Below are 6,397 nucleotides of genomic sequence, written 5' to 3' on the forward strand. Positions count from 1 at the left end.
GTAACGCATTACCGTTACAGTTACTTTGGAAAAAATGTAACGCGTTACTAGGAAACGTTACTTAAAAAGTAACGCGTTACAAGTAACGCGTTACTTGCGTTACGTTACTTCCCATCACTGCTACCACTAAATATCTCAGCTAAATCCTTTCTCTATGCTGATGACACAACCTTTCTAAACACTAGTAATAACTCTATAGATCTAATGCAAATGAATGAGAAAACTTTTATAGAAACTAAGGAATGGTTCAAGGCAAACGGATTTCTTCTCAATGAAGATAAGACTACTCAACAAGTATTTTCATTAAATGAATGTCCGGAAATGTCAAATAATGTGAAATTTCTTGGCATTATTCTCGACAGGCAGTTAACATGGAATGCACAAGTAGAATATGTATGTGTAAAACTTTCAAGAACAATAAGTTTAATACGAAATTTAAGAGATATTGTATCGAACAACTATATAAGATCAGCCTATTTTGCCTTTTTTCAGAGTACCTTAGAATATGGAATATTGTTTTGGGGGAGTAGTAACTACATAAATGAGGTTCTGTTACTACAAAAAAAGGTCATCAGAATAATCAGTAGGGTATCATACAAGGAACACTGTAAACCATTATTTTGTAAGTTGAAAATTATGACCGTTGTAAATTTGTATATATATATATAAAGTTTTAGTTTATGTAAAACAAAACATGTCAGATGTGAAACGTAGACAGGATATTCATTCATACAACACAAGATATGCTAAACAAGTTGATGTATCATACAGCAGGCTAACAAAAATTAAAAATAGGTATGCAATACAGGGTAAAAAAAAATATGAATAGGGTACCAATAGACATCCAAAAGTTACCGCTCACTCATTTTAAAAGCAAATTGTATGATTGGTTAATTACTGTACCATATTATAATATTAAGGAATTTGAAGAAGATAAGAGTATATTGAAATAGGGATTAAAAAACATAGTTGTAAAACTGCATTTGACGTTGTCTATTGTCTGTATACAGACTTAACGACAATAAAAATATTCTATTCTATTCTATTCCATTCTATTCTATCAGAACAGACCACTTAAATGAATTGAATAATTTAATAATCTAGACTGTAGCCATAACTAAACACGAAACCACCGATAGATATTCACAGCCCAGTCTAAAAAAAAAACCCAAAAAATAAAAATTCCATAAACCTACATGGTGGACGATAGAAGCTCAAAAAGCAGTCAGTCTTCGTCAACAAGCATTTCGCACCTTTTGTCAAACATGCTCAGTATCAGATTTTTTTACTTTATGTAAAAATTAAAGCACGTAGAACTCAAACTCTCAAGAAAATTAAAAGAAGGAGCTGGAAAAAATTTGTAATTCTCTCTTGTTTCAAACGCCGAAACCCATAATTAGGAATTTTCAAAAACATTTCAATAAATTTTCTTCGTCTCAGAACACAATGCATATCAACGATTCGTCATGGATACAGGATTTTCATTGTTCCCTTGCTCCTGATTCGGTGAATTTGTACAATGCAAAATTACAGGATATTTTAAATACTCCAACTAACACAAACCTTGAATTACACTTTATCTCAACAAAATTAAATCTTGTCTTGAACAACGTCACGAAGAAATCCTCGCCTGACATATAAGGAATTCAATATTGGCAGGGCCGGATCTAGGGGGTCAATTCGGGGCATTTTGCCTCGGGGCGCAGCTGATTGAGAGTATATAGGGGGGCGACATTTCAATACAAAATTGGGAGGGAAGGGAGAAGATATACATCTTTGCCCCGGGCGCAATATTTCGTAGATCCGGCCCTGAATATTGGCATTATAAACAACTGTCTACTGAAGGCAAACAGATATTACTTAAAGCATATAACATCATATGGGATACTGGAATAATTCCAAATACTTGGAAAAAATTATTAATTGTACCAGTGTTAAAACATAACAAACCATGTCAAGTGGCAACAAGTAATAGACCCATTACTCTAGTCTCCTGTAGTTTAAAAATCTTTGAACCGGTGGTATTGAATAGACTTCAGTGGTATGTGGAATATCATCTAATACTTCCAACAAATATGTCTGGATTCAGAAAAAATAGTTGTACTTATGATGCAATAGGACCTTTAATTTTAGATATATGGCGTACTTACCAACAAAAACAATTTTTAATTGCAATTAGTATTGATTTTCAAAAGGCTTCTCACTAATGAAGCACATAAATATCAAAACACATTAAAAAGTTTATGTGCCAGAAAATGGGGACTTAACTCATATTTAGTAAATAAAGTTTTGAATCGAACTTTAATAGCAAACATTTTATATGGAAGTTTGCTCTATAATAAAAATTTAAATTATTTTTATAAGAAACTACAACAATTACAATATCAAGCAACTAGAATTTTATTTTCTCAGTCGCCCTACTGTCCAAAAAATGCTCTTATGGACACTACTTTTAACTATCCTATTGAATTTCAAATTTTGAAATTAACAGGAAATTCCTTACTATCGATAATGGACAAATCTTCGTCTAACACATATCAAACACTAGAGAAGCTACTTTTAATAAATAACAAAAAGAGACTACCATATCTAGATAGATTAACATGGATATACCATTTATACAGAGTACTCAGACCTATTGACAAGTGCATATCTAAAGTTCTGTCAATCATACTTCACTACCAATACCAGCCATAATTCCAAATTATATACGATTTCATAACAAAGAAAATTTACCAATTATTCATAAAAACATTTGGTACTATCACAAAAAGCAACTTCCGAAGGACTGTATTTTATTATTCATTGATGGTTGAAAACAAAAAATAATACCAATAGGAGTGGCAGTTATAATTCCTCAACTTGAAATAAATCGTCAATACAAATTGCCAAAAAGTATCTGTATCATTGAAGCGAAGCTTTTGGGATAAGACACGCTATGATTTTAATAAAACAACTAAGGATAAAGACAGCATGAATCTGTACTGATGCCTTAAGCGTAATAACTGCAATCAACAATCCCAAATGGACAAACACAACGACATGGAATGTTATGTTAATTAAATCCTGTTACGATACTTTACGACTCCAAAATTATCAATTCATATAATTTTACACTAAAGCACATGTTGGCATAAAATTTAATGAGTACGTGGATGACTTATCTCGAAAAGCAGTTACGTCAGGAATAACAATTAACATCAAAATACCATATCACAACTTTAAATACATAATTAAGGATTATCATCACCAACAAATTTTGGCGTGGAAAAAGAAGAGCGAATTAGGACCAGGACAGAATTATTGGAAAATAACAGAATGTCATACACGTCCAATTTCAACAATTATTAACTCTTGGACAAGATGAAAAACTATATTACTACTTAGATTACTTCTACATACTACTTTAACTCCTAGAAAATTGTGGCACATTAAATATAAAGGCTCAGATATTTGCTGGTGTGGTAAATCAATTGGAACAATTATGGGGCGTTTACACTCAGTCGATTTAGTCGCACGACTAAATCGACTCGCTGCATTTGCCACTAAATCGAAGCCACTAGGCCGAATCAGATTGATGGATGTGTTCAATTATTTCAACCACAGAAAATAGAACGTCTTTTAATTCAGTTGCCAGTCGATTAGTCGCCTTCGATCTACAAGCGATTAAGTTGAAGTCTCGTTTACACGGTCGATTAAGTTGAAAGTTACGTCAATTCAACTGAATCGAACGTAAATCGACTAAGTGTAAACGCCCCATTAATCACTTGATATTCCAATGTGAATAATTCAACAAAAAATCGAGATAAGTTTATGGAACAAATTGTCAAAGATTTTCATACAATACCAGTCAATGTCAATTTACTTTTAACAACCATAAATCACATGTTTTTGTTCAGTTCCTACATTAAAACAATTTAAATATTTAATAATAATAATAATAATAATAATAATAATAATAATAATAATAATAATAATAATAATAATAATAATAATAATAATAATAAAATTCCTCAAATAGCTTGACAGGTTACAAAGAATACTGGATTTCAAATTTTCTCGAAAAAAAATATCATATAAAGAAATTATCATATAAAAATTATCTTTACGTTTGACCTTGTGTTTCTTATTTTCAATTTTCAGTTATAAGAAGAATCCAGTGTTCGAACCCAATGTATGCAACTTAGGACTTGACAGTAGGAATCATTAAGCACAATAGCAGGACATAGGAAAAGTGTGATAAGAGATCTGTGCCTAAAACTAAAACTCTTCGAAAGGGGGTAAGAAAAGAAAAAAAAAAAACTTCTTTCAATTAGAAACATACAGAAGAAGAGGAGGAAGATTGTTGTTCTGTTTGCAGGTTCAGGTTGAGTTTAAGTACACCACATCGTGCATCTTTAGAAAGTTGAACAATTTCATAGAAGGACATGTATATAGGGAACAAATTTCTGGGCGTGACTGATTTAAAAAGTAATACAGCTTTACTTTATGTTCATAAGAATAGGGTTACAAGTATAAAGTCGTTACAAATGCTTTACGACGGTGAAATTGAATAAGTACATGTGGAAAATTACTTTATCAGGTATTAGTTTCTGACGGCGTAATATTTCTGCGCGGTATAATATATCAGTTGTATTTTATTTAACAAGTATAGTGTTACTACTATGGTGTATCAATTAGTTGGGTAAACTTTACAATACACGGTCCAGCTGCGCATCGATAAATAAGGCATCATTAAAACGGTGTAGTAGAGTAGGGTAGAGTAGAGTAGAGTAGAATAGAATAGACTAAGATAGGGATGACTAGGGTATGCGTAGGAACGGGTTAACTTAAGATTAGGAAAGTTTGGTATATATCCATAAAATTAATAGAGTGTGATTTCTCGTTCCTTAGTGAGTATACCAGCTGGAGCGGACATTGTGAAGTTAAGCCGATGGTCAGCAAGAAGCACGAATGCTATCTAACCGAGTCAGGGCAGGAGCGTAAGGCGGGACCTGAGTGATAGCGCGGGGGTGCGTCCGTAGGAAGTAGGTGCGTCAGCGATGGTGGGTATACACATAAACGAGGTCGTTTACAAATGCTTACTGTATTGTGTTTTCAAAGTGGTCCAGTGTTACGGCACAAATGCCTTGTATTGTATTTATTTCCTTCTTTTTTCGTACATTTAACACAGTATTGCAATGCGTATGAAGTGGACACAATATATATATATAAACACTGTATTTAAATACAGTATATATATATATATATATACAATATATATATATATATATAAACATTGTCATTTATATATAAACACAAAATAAAAAGAACAATAATAATGAAAATTACACACACTACGTTAATAATTAAATCTTACATCTTATTATAATTACATTTTGCATGATATTATTAATAATAAAGTTAGACAATTATTACTTGCAATGTATGTAGAAATCCTTGAACATAAATCAAATGTTAAAAACAAGAAATGACACTAGTTACTGTAGTTTTTTTTTTTTTTCTGTTAGCAATTCATGTATTCCTGTATCAAGTAAAAGCAGTGTTGTAATAAATATTTCTGTAGTTCTTTTTTAAATTTAGCAACAGAGTCTCGAGGCTTTATATCTTTGGGAAGTTTATTGTATAGCATTATACCCGCGTATTTACACCCTTTTTCATATAATACGGTTCTATGTTCTACTATAGGAAAGTTTTGTTTGTTTCTTGTATCATGATCATGTTTTTCTTCTACCCGCGTAAGGACGCCATCTAGGCGTGTCTACAAATATAAGTAGGTTTAAAATGTACAAACAGGGTACTGGGAGTATACGAAATTTTTTAAATATTATTTTGCAGTGATCTTTTTGTTTAGCGGTCGCCATCTTTCTTATTATTCGTTTCTCTATTGTAAAATTTACCGTGGCTTTGTGTGTATTTCCCCCTCTATAAGCCCAGCACTGGCTCCAGAGGCGTCGATGGATTTGGGGAAGATACAAAATGCCATCCCTACTACGAAACTATTACAAGGGCCTTTAAGCCGCAGGATAGATCCAATATGTTCAGTCTCAAAACGTCAATTGAATAGGACCGCTTTAAAATGGTGTAATAGAGTAAGGTAGGTTCGCGTACCCATCAACATAAGAAACTCAAAATCTGATCACCTTTTTAAACAAAGACTAACAAAGTACCTACAAGAGCACTGCTTTTATACTGTCTCGGAATTTTATGAACATGCTCAAGTTAGAAACTTGAAGTTGTATGAATCAATAAGAAGATATTCATTTTATTTTATTATTACATGAGTAGTCATACTTATTCATATATTATTATAATCGAATATCTTCAACACATGTTTTATAATACTAAATGAAGATAGCATAATATGTACAAAAATAAAAGCTATAGATTCTAGCAT

At 32.0% G+C, this 6,397-nt stretch overlaps 1 protein-coding gene across 9 annotated transcripts in view; it reads left to right on the plus strand.

The window, feature by feature from the left end:
• Window positions 1–4,134: 4,134 nt before the first annotated feature.
• The window catches only part of HemK1 (HemK methyltransferase 1), a 20,251-nt gene continuing 17,988 nt past the window's right edge, over window positions 4,135–6,397 (plus strand). Inside the window, exons 1-2 of one of the 9 annotated variants that reach the window (XM_081737979.1) lie at window positions 4,161–4,280; window positions 4,894–5,045. The gene's annotated coding sequence lies outside the window, so the exon portion shown is untranslated. Of the gene's footprint in view, window positions 4,281–4,308; window positions 4,583–4,893; window positions 5,046–6,397 lie in introns of those variants that run through there. The other 8 variants (XM_081737988.1, XM_081737971.1, XM_081737960.1 and 5 more) reach the window with 8 other exon arrangements.

Source organism: Thermobia domestica, chromosome 2, assembly GCF_964235325.1.
Source record: "Thermobia domestica chromosome 2, izTheDome1.hap1.1, whole genome shotgun sequence".
Taxonomy (NCBI): domain Eukaryota; kingdom Metazoa; phylum Arthropoda; class Insecta; order Zygentoma; family Lepismatidae; genus Thermobia; species Thermobia domestica.